This window comes from Microcaecilia unicolor, chromosome 4 (assembly GCF_901765095.1).
Source record: "Microcaecilia unicolor chromosome 4, aMicUni1.1, whole genome shotgun sequence".
NCBI classification, from domain to species: Eukaryota; Metazoa; Chordata; class Amphibia; order Gymnophiona; family Siphonopidae; genus Microcaecilia; species Microcaecilia unicolor.
The window spans coordinates 325,807,149-325,822,241 of record NC_044034.1 but is presented as its reverse complement, the minus strand read 5'-3'; positions in this window follow the sequence as shown (position 1 = coordinate 325,822,241).

Sequence of the window (15,093 nt, the reverse complement as noted above, 5' to 3'; positions counted from 1 at the left end):
TTTTGGGGCCCTTTTACTAAGCCGTGTAAGCGTCTACGCATGCCCAACGCGCACCAAAATGGAGTTACCACCCGGCTACCACGTGGCTCTTGTGGTAATTTCATTTTTGGCGCGCATCCGATACATGCGTCCAAAAATTAAGTTTTATTTTTGGATGCGCATATCAGACATGAGCCAAGTGGCATTTGACACACGTAGGTCATTATCGCCCGGTTACCATGTGAAATTTTACCGCTACGTCAATGGCTGGCAGTAAGGTCTCAGACCCAAAATTGACGCACGGCAATTTTCATTTTGCCACACGTCCATTTTCGGCAAAAGTTTATATAAGGCATTTCTTGCAGGTGCGCTGAAAAATGATTCTGCGCACGCCCAAAACACATGTCTACACTACCGCAGGTCATTTTTCAGCGCACCTTAATAAAAGGACCCATTTATTTTTACAGCAAAATTGGTGCAGCTCACTAGCACCCTGTGACTAATTCCCTCAATATAAAATTTCAACATAGCTTTTTTGTTGGGGGGGGGGGGGGGGGCAGAACCTCGGGCAGAGTGAGAAGCTGGTGGCAGCACTGTCTTTTAATGCCCTGAAGTATAAATAATGCATGTGATGGCCCATGTCGCTCAGAAAGATGGATTGCTGCTTGTCCAGACCCATGAGTGACATGGACTTCAGTGTTACAAATTATCTCTTTTCTTCTTCCCTTCCTAAATTTAATTTATAGATATATTTATATTTATATATATACATATTATGTTTTTCAGACTGCTTGATTCTGATTAATGGCGCTGTCAGGGGTAGGATCTCATTTCCCTCATGATGACTCAGGGATGTAGTCCCTGTCATATACGCAGCAGCATCTGTCAGGGGCAGAAGGGTTCAGGAATGCCAAAATCAATAGATAGATTCTTTTTAGTCCCCTGACAGGCCTAACCACCACTGGAGTTCCAAGGCATGAAAGCAAAATACAGGCAGGGCTATGGTGGGGCTTAAGAGCAGAGCACAGGAGGGAGAAAAAAAAAAAACATGCCAAAAATCCACACCTGGACCAGGGTTGGGGAAGTAATGGGCACCATAGCAACAGCATGAAAAGCCTCATAACCACTCTCACCTCATAAAATGGCAATTTTTATCATTATGAAGAGAAATCAAACAGGGCACAAGGGCAGTATGATTTTAATGACCTAATTATGTTGTTCATTCAGGGGTAAATTCAATATAGGTCGCTAAACGTTAGGTGCCAAAAACTGGGTATTAAGCTACTATTCTATAATGAAAGAGCTGTGCATCAAATCTGTTATAGAATCCTAGCGTTACATGACAAACTGTAGGCGTGACCATTAAAGCTAAGTGTGGCAGCCGGGCATGTAAGTGTGTACAAGAAAAGTCGGAACACCCCTTATACACCCATGCCCTCTAAGCTGAGCGGGAGTCCTCCAACTGCATTGCTACCAGAAGGGGGTGGTGCTTCAATATTGTGTTTTCAATTGCTAGGGACAGGCAGGTTCCATGGAATCCTGCAGATCTTGCTTGTCCTTCACTATTGAATATGTGATAGTGAAACAGCACCACCCACTGGCAGGACTGTAGGTGAAGGATTCCTGCTCCGCTTAGAGGAAACACTGCCCATGCCTCTCCTTTGCATTCATATGTGTGAGAAGTTAGGTATGAACTAGGGGCCAATTAGTGTTTGTTAATGCCAATTATTAGTACTGATCACTAATTATTTGCAAATTTAGTGCCAATTAGTTAATTATGTTATGCATGTAACGGGCCCTATTCTATAACTGCGCTCTTAACTTTGGGTACCATTTTTAGAATTTGGTCAATTCGCCTGGCTTCTCTGGATCAGGAAACTATGCTGAAACTAGCCAAAGCCAGGTGGATACTCCTGTCTGCAATTAGCCTCCCGTGCACCATGCGGTCCTGCAGTTCATTTCCGGAGAAGCACACACGAAGGCAGCCAGCTTAAATGGAGAAAGAGAAAAATACAACAAACCTGCAGTTCTGTGTATAAGGAACAAAGTGTACATAGGATGGCTTTTCTGGTCTCCTTTGGGTATTTGCTGAGACTGCCCTAGTACACCTGAGAATCAAGAAACAGCACTCTCAGACTTTCTTAAAAATGTCATTGTACGGAGGATGAAATGCCACGTGTTACTCTGACATTCTTCAGAAATTGCACAGAGCTCAATATTCAGTGCTGGTTAGCCAGGTAGGAAAGTCTTCTGCCTGGTTAAGCAGCACTGACTGAGCCCACACTAGGATATTCTGCAGCATATTATAGTGTTGCTTGATATTCAAGTAGACCGCTGGTGCACTGTTCAGGGCCGCTGACGGAGTGAGCCGGGCCCAGGGCAAGGCCACCGCCGGGCCCCCCACCCCCCAGGATCCACCACCCCATCTCCCCAATCGCTGCTACCGCCCGCCCGCCAACAGAACAGTTTGTCCTCCAGAGCTGCTCTTCTTCCTTCTGCTGAGTGGCCTTCCCCTGCGGCTGCTTTTTCTCTCAGGTCGCGCATGTGCGGCCTGAGGGGAAAAGCAGCCACAGGGGAAAGCAATGCAGTAGACTGTGACAGTGGTGTAGCCACAGGTGGGCCTGGGTGGGCCAGGGCCCACCCACTTTGGACTCAGGACCACCCAAAATTGTGACACTCTTGCTTTGACTGGTTGGGATCCTCAAACCTTGCCAGCTGAAAAATTTCCCTCCTTGGGCAGCCAGCGCTCTTCCAAATGTCAGCCAGCAGCACTTGCATTGAGCTGGCACTGAGACTGGCCCTTTTGCACATGCTCAGTTTTCACACATGCAAAAGCACTGAGCATGCACAGCCTGGACAGCAGCATCAGTGTGAGGCAAGTGCTGCTGGCTGCCATTAGGAAGTGTGCTGGCTGCTCAAGGAAGAGGAGGAAATCTTCAGCTGGCAGGGTTTTGGGATCCCCGCCAGCTCAAGTATTTAATATTTGGGGTTTGTGGGCAGGGAGGGGTGGAGAGAGGAGCAAGAGCAAACCTGAGGGGCGGGGCAGGGCAAATTCCATTCCCACCCACCTTGGGCTCAGGCCCACCCAAAATTAGCCATCTGGCTACGCCCCTGGACTTTGAAGAACAGCAGCCTGATGTGTCTGTTCCTCCAGGTCCTCCCCAGCCTCCAAGGGGGGCCCGGTGCCAGAGTTCTCTCTCTCCTGCTCCTGTCGGGACATGATCACCTGGGTCCCATCAGGAGCAGGAGGGAGAGAGAGAGAGAGACCCCGGCGCCGGACCCAGGGATTTTGCCCCCCCCCCCCCATGCATCTCCCTCTTGGCGGCCCTGTGTACAGTTAATGCTGTGGTGGTCTAGGGGCAGAGTTAGGGAAGAGCTCGGAATTATCCAGATAAAGATGGTTCAAGAGAAGTTACAAAATTATCCTTAAAGTATTAAGAGTTATTTTAGAGGAGGCTGCTAGTGGTCAACATTAAGTTTCACAGGCTATATGACAGGTATATTTTAAACTAGCACTATCACTACTACTACTACTACTACTTAACATTTCTAAAGCGCTACTAGGGTTACGCAGCGCTGTACAATTTAACATAGAAGGACAGTCCCTGCTCAAAGAGCTTACAATCTAAAGGACACGTGAACAGTCAGTCTGATAGGGGCAGTCAAATTGGGGCAGTCTGGATTTCCTGAAAGAGTTAGGTGCCGAACACAGCATTGAAGAGGTGGGCTTTAAGCAAAGACTTGAAGATGGGCAGGGAGGGGGCTTGGCGTAAGGGCTCGGGAAGGTTGTTCCAAGCATAGGGTGAGGCGAGGCAGAATGAGCGGAGCCTGGAGTTGGCGGTGGTGGAGAAGGGTAATGAGAGGAGGGATTTGTCCTGTGAATGGAGGTTTCGGGCGGGAACGTAAGGGGAGATGAGGGTAGAGAGGTAGTGAGGGGCAGCAGACTGAGTGCATTTGTAATTAAGAAGGAGAAGCTTGAACTGAATGCGGTATCTGAATGGAAGCCAGTGAAGTGACCTGAGGAGAGGGGTGATATGAGTATATCGGTTCTGGCAGAAAATAAGACGTGCAGCAGAGTTCTGAACAGATTGAAGGGGGGGGGATAGGGGGGATAGGTGGCTAAGTGAGACCCTTTTCAAACAGTATTACAAGTTTCTGTGGTTTTGTTCTTTAGATTATTATAGTGGGCTATACATGGGCATGTCAAGAAAATTGTTGTGAGATCTAGAAGTTACATGGAATAAGGTGAGTGGATTTTTTAAAAAGAGGAACTATACTGATACACTGTTGTGATATCAAGTACATTGTTTCTTATTATGGGATGCTTTCTGCTTAAGTTGTTATGTTAAATTTAAAATTTTAAATGATTAAGTTACCTGTTTCATATGGCCTCGTGTGGACTTGGGTTCCTCAGCGTTCCTCTCAAGAATCTGTTAAGGATCCCTGGCAAAAATGTGTGAGGAAGGAGATTGGAGAATAAAGACTTTGATCTATGGCTGTGGAGTGATGGAATAAACTACCAGATGTGCTAAAATGCATAGTTTCAATGGTGTGGGTTCAGTAAGATTTTAAAATGTTATCTGATTCCTAGAGAGAAGTTGTAAGAATATGATTATTGTTTGAATTATATATCTGTACACCATCTTGATTGGCAAGTCCAAGAAGAGGGTATATAAAGTTTTATGAATAAATAAATAAAAATTGCTGATATTCAGCGGCAGTACTTAGATAACTATCTAGTTAAATTATGACAGCAAAAAGGAATGGCAAGTCAAATGCAAAGCACTGATACGGAAAGCAAAGAGGGACTATGAAAAGAAAATTGCCTTGGAGGCAAAAGTACATAGTAAACTTTTTTATGCATATTAGAAGCACAAAAAAAAACAGTAAAAGAACCAGCTGGACCACTACATGACCAAGGGATAAAAGGGGCACTCAGCAAAGACAAGGCTATAACAGAGAGACTAAATGAATTCTTTATTTTATTTATTCCACGAACTTGATATACCACAGGGGACATGGCATAGGCTTCAAAGCGGTTTATAAAATGCATAAAAGAAAGACAGATTAGCAGCAGAGGAAAATGTGGGGGAGATACTAGTGCCAGAAATGGTATTTAATAGTGGTGAGTCAGAGAAACTGAAACAAATCTCTGAAAACCTGAAAGATGTAATGGGATAATTTTGTAAAACTAAAGAGTAGCAAATCACCTGGACCACATGGTATACATCCCAGAGTACTGATAGAAATAAAAATTAAATTGTAGAAATATTATTAGTATTATATAATTGAAAATGAACTTGCAGGCATATGGTTACTAATATGTAATTTATCTTTAAAATAAAGCATGGTACCTGAAGATTGGAGGGTGGCCAATGTAATGCCAATTTTTTAAAAAGGTTCCAGAGGTGATCTGGGAAATTATAGACCAGTGAGCCTGACATCGGTGAAGACAAACTTGTAGAGACTATTATAAAGAACAAAATTACACAGCATATTCAAAAGCATGCATTAATGAGACAAAGAGAGGCATAATCGAAAGGGGCGCCCAAGTTTTCCTGGGGACGTCCTCGCAGGACGTCCCGGCGAAGGGGCGGGGAAACCTGTATTATCAAAACAAGATGGGCGTCCATCTTTTGTTTCAATAATACGGTCGGGTATGCCCAAATCACGAAATTTAGGTCGACCTTAGAGATGGTCGTCCTTAGAGATGGTCGACCCCGATTTTTGGTGATAATGGAAACCGAGGACGCCCATCTCAGAAATGACCAAATCCAAGACATTTGGTTGTGGGAGGAGCCAGCATTCGTAGTGCACTGGTCCCCCTGATATGCCAAGACACCAACCGGGCACCCTAGGGGGCACTGCAGTGGACTTCAGAAATTGCTCCCAGGTGCATAGCTCCCTTACCTTGTGTGCTGAGCACCCCTAAAACCCACTCCCCACAACTGTACACCACTACTATAGCCCTAAGGAGTGAAGGGGGGCACCTACATGTGGGTACAGTGGGTTTCTGGTGGGTTTTGAAGGGCTCACATTTACCACCACAAGTGTAACGGGGGGGGGGGGGGGAATGGGCCTGGGTCTGCCTGCCTGAAGAGCACTGCACCCACTAAAACCAGGGACCTGCATACTGCTGTCATGGAGCTGGGTATGACATTTCAAGCTGGCAAAAAATATTTAAAAAGTTTTTTTAGGGTGGGAGGGGGTTGGTGACCACTGGGGGGAGTAAGGGGAGGTCATCCCCGATTCCCTTTGGTGGTCATCTGGTCAGTTCGGGCACCTTTTTGTGGCTTGGTCATAAGAAAAAAAGGACCAGGTAATGTCATCCAAGTTTTCGTCAGGGACACCGTTTTTTTTTCCATTATGGGTCGAAGACGCCCATGTGTTAGGCACGCCCCAGTCTCGCCTTCACTACGCTTCCGACACACTTCCGTGAACTTTGGTCATCCCCGCGACGGAAAGCAGTTGAGGACGCCCAAAATCGGCTTTCAATTATGCCGATTTGGGCAACCCTGGGAGAAGGACGGCCATCTCCTGATTTGTGTGGAAAGATGGGCGCCCTTCTCTTTTGAAAATAAACCTGATAGCCAACATGGATTTAGTGAAGGGCAATCTTGCCTCAACAATCTATTACATTACTTTGAAGGGGTGAACAAACGTGGATAAAAGTGAGCTGGTCAATATTGTGTATCTAGATTTTTAAAAGGCATTTAACAAAGTGCCTCATTAAAGACTCCAGAGAAAATTGAAGAGTCATGAGATAGGAGGGAATGTACTATTGTGGATTAAAAACTGGTTAAAAGAAAACAGATAGTAGGGTTAAATGGTCAGTGTTCTCAGTGGAGAAGGGTAGATAGTGGGGTTTCCCAGGGGTCTTTGCTGAAACTGCTGCTTTTTAACATATTTATAAATGATCTAGAGATGGGAGCAACTAGTGAGGTAATTAAATTTGCTGACAACACAAAGTTATTCAAAGTTGTAAATCGCAAGAGGATTGTGAAAAATTGCAAGAGGACATTATGAGATTGGGAAACTGGGCATCAAAATGGCAGATGACATTTAATGTGAGCAAGTGCAAAGTGATGTATGTGGGAAAGAGGAAACCAAGCTATGTAATGCAAGGTTCCATATTAGAAATCACCGACCAGAAAAGGGATCTAGGCGTCATCGTTGATGATACGTTGAAACCCTCTGTTCCATTGGAGCCGACTCTGTGGGTGCTGTGGGTGCTTGAGCACCCCCAATATTGAGAAAATTACTTGTAAGTGTCCAGGGAGGGGTTATTTTCATTGGGCTTAGCACCCCCAATAATTTTGAAAAGTTGGCTCCTATGCTCTGTTCTGTGTGTGGCGGCAGCAAAGAAAGCAAATAAAATGTTAGGTATTATTAGGAAAGGAATGGAAAACAAAATGAGGACATTATAGTGCCTTTGTGTTGCTCCATGGTGTGACCGCACCTCGAATATTGTGTTCAATTCTGGTCACTGCATATAAAGAAATATAGTGGAAGTAGAAAAGGTACAGAGAAGGGTGACAAAAATGATAAAGGGGATGGGACTTCCCTTTGAGGATAAAGTGGCTAGGACTTTTCAGCTTGCAGAAAAGATGGCTGAAAGGAGATATGATAGAGGTCTATAAAATAATGAATGGATTAGAACGGGTAGACGTGAATTGCTTGTTTAATTTTTCCAAAAATACTAGGAAAGGGGGCACGCAATGAAGCTACAAAGTAATAAATTTAAAACAAATCGGAGAAAATATTTCTTAACTCAACATGTAATTAAACTCAGGAATTCATTACCAGAGAATGTAGTAAAAGCAGTTAGCTTAGCAGGGTTTAAAAAGGTTTGGATTGCTTCCTAAAAGAAAAATCCATAAGCCATTATTAAAATGGACTTGAGGAAAATCCACTGCTTTTTTCTAGGATAAGCAGCATAAAATGTATTGTACTGTTTCAGGATCTTGCCAGGTACTTGTAACCTGGATTGGCCACTGTTGGAAACAGGATTCTGAGCTTGTTGGACCTTCGGTCTGTCCCAGTATGGCAATATTTATGTACTTATCTTTCTAAGTCAAGCATGAAGAATGGAGGGTGGCCAAGATAATGTTAGATTTTAAAAGGATTCCAGATGTGAGCTGGGAAATTATAGGCCAGTGAGCCTGATGTCAGTGCTGGGCAAAATGATAGAGACTATTATAAAGAATGCCTGGTCACTTGCCTGCCTGGTGCGAATGTAGCAGACCTCATGCGTCACCTAGACAGGATTTTAGATAATGCTGGGGAGGAGTCGGCTGTCTTTATTTATTATTTATTATTTGTTACATTTGTATCCCACATTTTCCCACCTATTTGCAGGCTCGATGAGCCTTACATAGTACCATAATGGCGTTCGCCATCTCCGGTAAAGAACAAATACAAAGTGATGTTGTAGTCGAATAAGGTTCATGTGTTATAGAAGCCAACACCTACAGAAGGTGATCTCTCCACAGGAGAAACGAAAGTCAACACCAACAAACAGTGGATCAAAAAGAGTCCTCTCACAAGTGGTGTTTTCCTAAACAAGGTCTTTATTTTGAATCAATAAAAGCAACCCGACACGATTCGTGTTTCAGCCGAAACATGAATCATGTTGGGTTGCTTTTATTGAAACTTGCCTCATTTGTTATAGACACATTGGGGAATCGTAGATAGGAAGAGTTATGCAATGTCCATTACAAGCTTTGTCTTGGTACATGTGGGTACCAAATGTGTGAGGGAGGCTCTGGAAGCCAATTTAAGCTCTTAGGTAGAAAGCTGAAGTCCAGATCCTCCAGGGTAGCATTTTCAGAAATGCTTCCCATTCGACGTGCAGGACCCAAGAGGCAGGTAGAGCTCTCAAGTCTCAATGAATGGTAGAAATGATGGTGCAGGCATGAGGGATTTAGATTTGTTAGGAACTGGGCAACATTCTGAGAAAGGGGGAGCTTGTAGTGAAAGGATGAACTCCTTTTTAACCAGGATGGAACCAGGCTGCTGGTGTTAATTTTTTAAAAGGAGATAGAGCAATTTTTAAGCTAAAATGGGGTGGAGGGGAAGCTGACAGTTGCCCAGGAGCACATGGTTCAGTGTGGAGTATCTTTGAAAGATACTATCGAAATAGGATCTTTAGGGAATCCCAATAGAGAGATGACGGTGAAAATAATCAATAATGGTGGAAGAAAGCTAGGAGTGTCTAATGGGAGAAATGATGCAAATTATCCCCATCAACTTCAAAGAAGCTTGTAGATACAAGTTAAAAACACAATTTGAAGTGCCTGTATAGGTTATCAATAGAAATCAATAGAAACCTTTAAGAGTGGACTAACACGGCTACCACACCTCTATACTTAAGTGCCTGTATACAAATGCTAGAAGCCAAAATATAAGATGGGTGAGTTAGAGAAAATGATGAGGTAGATATAATAGGCATTTTAAAAGCTTGATGGAAGGAGGACTTTCAATGAGACATTGTGGGGCCCTTTTACTAAGCCACGTAAGCACCTACATGCACCCAATGCTACTTTTTGGGATCCTGCCAGGTACTTGTGACCTGGATTGCCCACAGTTGAAAACAGGATTCTGGGCAGGATGGACCTTTTGGGTTCTTATGATCTTATATTGTAAAAGGACAACTGAGCAGACTAGATGGGCCTTATCTGCTGTCATTTTCCTTTCCTTCGAAGGGCTCAATCTTCAGTTCAGCAAGATATCAAAAACTGCCCCTGTACAAGCTGTACATAGTGATTCTATATATGTTCATACTGTACCTATTGGATATAAAGATACCACCTATTTATTTATTTAAATTTTGTTCGCACCTTTTTCAGTAGTAGCTCAAGGTGAGTTACATTCAGGTACACTGGATATTTTTCTGTCCCAGGAGGGCTCACAATCTGTTTGTACCTGAGGCAATGGAGGGTTAAGTGACTTGCCCAAGATCACAAGGAGCAGCGGTGGGATTTGAACCGGGCCACCTCTGGATTTAGTGCATTCAGAATTATTTAATTGAGTTTCTTTGAAATTGTGAAGCGGGTCAAAAGATAAAAGAATTGTGTGACATGGTCATTTGAGATACTACAATTTAGATTCCACCTTCTGTGGTAAGATCTGGCCCCCTGCAAGGACGTAGAGGATTTCAGTTTCAAATAGGCTCCTGGTGCATTCTCTTTTGAGACAAAACATAAGAACCAGAAGATGAAGCGATGCCAGGAAGAGGGGAAAGCATGTCTGATCAAAGCACATAATCTGCCTCTGTAGGACATTTCCAGTCCAGACAAAAGCCCTTTCATCTGGCAGTGAGATAGAATTCGCTGATGCACTGATGTTATGGCAGGAGCAAATTCACTTTATTACTGTGAGGCCACAGCAGTTCTGACATTATGCCTATACCATTAAGCAACTGTTTACCTCTACATTCTACAGGCTGCAGACAGTCCAGACCAGATGGGTCAGCAAAAATTCTCAGGACCTTGGAAACAGATCTGTGCCTCTGCTCAACATAGATAGCACCCTAGGCAGTGACATGTCAGATGGAGCAGGGCAAGTATAGCTGAACACAGTAGACTGGGAATCATTTAAAAGACACCTCTAGCTCCCATTGCATCTTTGTCCCAAGTCAGTGATGAGGTGGGAAAAAGAATTCATGTGAATTTCTCTGCTCAGTTCCCTAAAACTGGACAGAGACCACTGTTTCACTTCTCATAGGCTACCTAATTTGGAATTTGTACTGTTGACCTAGAGGTAAAAGCAGTGGCGTAGCCAGACTTGCTAATTTGGGTGGGCCTGAGCCCAAGGTGGGTGGGCACACACTTCTTCCCCCCCCCCCCCCCACACACACACTTCTCCCCCCCCCCCCCCCCCACACACACACACACTTGGATGTCACTAAAAAAACCATTTACAAGAATTTATTTATTACCTGCTGCTGGACTGGAACTGGAATGATTCTCGATTGAATTCCAACTAGAACCTTCTTCTTCTTTCCCTTTCCCAAATTCCCACGTTTCAGGAGGGGTCAGGGTAGGGGCATGCCCTGCGTGCCGTGCGTGCACGTGCAGCAGCTATGACTGAGCGAACCTGAACCGACAACGGAGCCGAGGCATTTGGTCGTGGGATGGGCCAGCATTTGTAGTGCACTGGTCCCCCTCACATGCCAGGACACCAACTGGGCACCCTAGGGGGCACTGCAGTGGACTTCACAAATTGATCCCAGGTGCATAGCTCCCTTACCTTGGGTGCTGAGCCTCCCAAAACCCACTCCCCACAACTGTACAACACTACCATAGCCCTTAAAGGGTAAAGGGGGACACCTGCATGTGGGTACAGTGGGTTTCTGTGGGATTTGGAGGGCTCATATTTATCATCACAAGTGTAACAGGTGGGGGGGGGGGGGTATGGGCCTGGGTCTGCCTGGCTGAAGTGCACTGCATCCACTAAAAATTGCTCCAGGGACCTGCATACTGCTGTCATGGAGCTGAGTATGACATTTGAGGCTGGTATAGAGGCTGGCAAAAAATGTTTAAAAAACATTTTTTTTTGGGTGGGAGGGGGTTGGTGACCACTGGGGGAGTAAGGGGAGGTCATCCCCTATTCCCTCTGGTGGTCATCTGGTCAGCTGGGGCACATTTTTGAGACTTGGTCCTAAAAATAAATGGACCAAGTGAAGCCGGCGAAGTGTTCGTCAGAGCCGGCCTTCTTTTTTCCATTATCAGGCGAAGCCGGCCATCTGGTAACCACGCCACCGTCCCGCCTTCCGTACCCTGCCAAAACACCCCCTTTAACTTTGGCCAGCGCTGCAATGGAATGCAGTTGGAGCCGGCCAAAATCGGCTTTCCATTATACCGATTTGGCCGGGTTCAGGAGATGGCCATCTCCCGATTTGTGTCGGAAAATGGCCGGCCTTCTCGTTCGAAAATAAGCAGGCTGGAGACACTGATCAGAGGTTCTGACCAGGCATGGAGGAGTAGCCTAGTGGTTAGTGCAGTGGGCTTTGATTCTGGTGACCTGGCTTTGATTCCCACTGTAGTTAAGTTTTTGTACCTGGGACAATGGTGGGTTATGGGGTACTTTTACAGAGTGGCGGTAAGCCCAATGCAGGCTTACCGCTCACTCTTCCAGATTTAGTTTTGACAGGTCTCGGAGAAAATCTCAGACCTGTCAAACTTCTGCTGTTTTGACAGGTTTGGGCTTTTTTTTTGACAGCCTGGATCTATCAAACAACTTCTGCGGGAGGACTGTGTCTTGGGCGCAAGTCCAGGTACAGTCCTCCCGCAGAAGTATCCCTATGACCAGACTGGGAAAAAGGAATGAAATGGATGTGGGACCAGTCAACCCAGGAAGAAATACAATACGAGAGCTATAAAAGGGTTGTTTATTTTTTTTTGAACACAGAGCCCAAATTAAGTGTTCATACACTTATAGAGCACTAAATGCAGTCTGAAAGTAAGAAAATATGGCAAAAAGATACAGAAATATTTCCCATCATTTTGGGTGCCACAGGCTTGGTTAAAAATAACTTCCAAGCGCACCAGGATAAGTTGCTTATACATGTTACATCTTTTGAACTCCAGAAAGAAGCTGTCTTTGGCACAGTGCAAGTACTATAGCGAGTGTTAGAAGTAAATTTGAGAGACTGAGATCGTATCCACATACCATGGTTTAGGGGTGAGGTTGATTCCTGTCATGGTATGCGCAAGGCTAACCCACTTGGAGAAATTGCCCCTAAGAACTAAAATCCCCGTAATCTCACAATAACCAATCTGTAACAAATTGTATTTCCAACATTTAACTCATATTGTAAGCCACACTGAACCCGCAAAAAGGTGGGAAAATGTGGGATACAAATGCAATAAATAAATAAATAAACTAGACTGTACACACACCTTGTAAAGAGTGTTCCCCCTCCCGCCAGATAATCCTTTTTTGGCTACCAGGAGCGTGCAGGACATGAGGTGAAGACAGAGCAGGGCAGACAATATGGCAGCACTGGAAACCAGCACTGGACAAGGCTTCAGTTGGCGGGGGTTGGAGATCCCTGCCAGCCAAGGTATTTGCTGCGACAGTGGGTGGGGAGCAGCAGGGCGGCGAGGTGGTGGGGGAGGACAGCGGCAGGGCAGCGAGGTGGCGGGGAGCGGCGGCAGACCAAAATGTGCCCCCTGACCTTGGGCTCTGGCCCCCTCCCACCATGAGGTCCGGCTACGCCCCTGTATGAAACTAAATTGAATGCTTTATGTTAATATCTGCTTATTTGTCAACTTGATTGTTTATTTTATTGTAAATGCCATTGTATGCTACAGTGTAGCATTAAATAAGTATGCAGCAGTAAAGCTGTTTTTTGTTGAACACTGACAAATTGTGAAGTTCAAGGTGGTTTTTCTCAAAGCTCAGGGAGTGACTCTCTCTAGACACCAACCATCCACACTTTAGAGACACATATTCGAGAACCCTGATTCTGTCTCCTGAATAGGGTGGGTCCTGAGGTCACAAATGGACATGAAAATTCAGAAAAACAAAGAAGGGCATAATCGAAAAGGGGCGCCCAAGTTTTCCTGAGGACGTCTTCGCAGGACGTCCCAGCAAAGGGGTGGGGAAACCCATATTATCGAAACAAGATGGGCATCCATCTTTCATTTCGATAATACAGTCTGGGACGCCCAAATCTTGAAATTTAGGTCATCCCTAGAGATGGTCGTCCTTATACTTGGTCGTTTCTGATTTTCGACAATAATTGAAACCAAGGACGCCAATCTCAGAAACAACCAAATGCAAGTCCTTTGGTCATGGGAGGAGCCAGCATTCATAATGCACTGGTCCCCCTAACATGCCAGGACACCAACCGGGCACCCTAGGAGGCACTGCAGTGGACTTCAGAAAAAGCTCCCATGTACATACAGTAGCTCCCTTACCTTGTGTGCTGAGCCCCCCCCAAAACCCACTCACCACAACTGTACACCACTACCATAGCCCTTATGGGTGAAAGGGGGCACCTACATGTGGGTGCAGTGGGTTTCTGGTGGGTTTTGAAGGGCTCACATTTACCACCACAAGGGTAACAGGTGGGGGGGAGATGGGCCTGGGTCCACTTGCCTGAAGTCCACTAAAACTGCTCCAGGGACCTGCATACTGCTGCGATGGAGCTGAATATGACATTTGAGGCTGGCATAGAGGCTGGCACAAAATATTTTAAAACTTTTTTTGAGGGTGGGAGGGGGTTAGTGACCACTGGGGGAGTAAGGGGAGGTCATCCCTGATTCCCTCTGGTGGTCATCTGGTCAGTTCGGGCACCTTTTTGTGGCTTGGTCATAAGAAAAAAAGGACCAGGTAAAGTCATCCAAGTGTTCGTCAGGGACGCCCCTTTTTTTTATTCCATTATGGGTCGAGGATGCCCATGTGTTAGGCACGCCCAAGTCCCACTTTTGCTACACCTCCAACATGCCCCCAGGAACTTTGGTCGTCCCCGCAATGGAAAGCAGTTGGGGACGCCCAAAATCAGCTTTCCGTTATACCGATGTGGACGACCCTGTGAGAAGGACGCCCATCTTGCAATTTGTGTCGAAAGATGGGTGTCCTTCTCTTTTGAAAATAAGCCTGAAAGTGGACACTCTCCAAGAAAACATCACAGGGAGTTCATGGAAGAGAGCATACTCAGCACTGCTGGCACCAAAAGGTAAAGATCTCTTAATTGTGACAGCAAATAAATTGAACACTGGTTACAGCACACCCAGGGAGTGTTGTACAGAAGATTTTCAGAGATGACAGACGTTGGGCTTTTGACTGGATCTTGGCCAAGAGGCACACAAAATTTGAATATGTTTAGTTGGATTTTGTCCATTAGATTTGTTAGAGTAATCAAGGCCAAATCCTTAGGGGGTTGTTATTCAAAGTGATTTCTGGCTGGTTAAATCACAGAGGGGCCCTTTTACAAAGGTGCATAAGGGCGTCAAATCGGCATTACCATCTGGCTAGCGTGTGCACCTAGCAGTAATTCTGAATTTGGCATGTGCTGAAAACCCATGGTAGAAAATCATTTTCTATTTTCTACCGCGGAGGTGTTCCCAGCGGTAATCAGCAGTCAGCGCACGTTGGACAGTTACC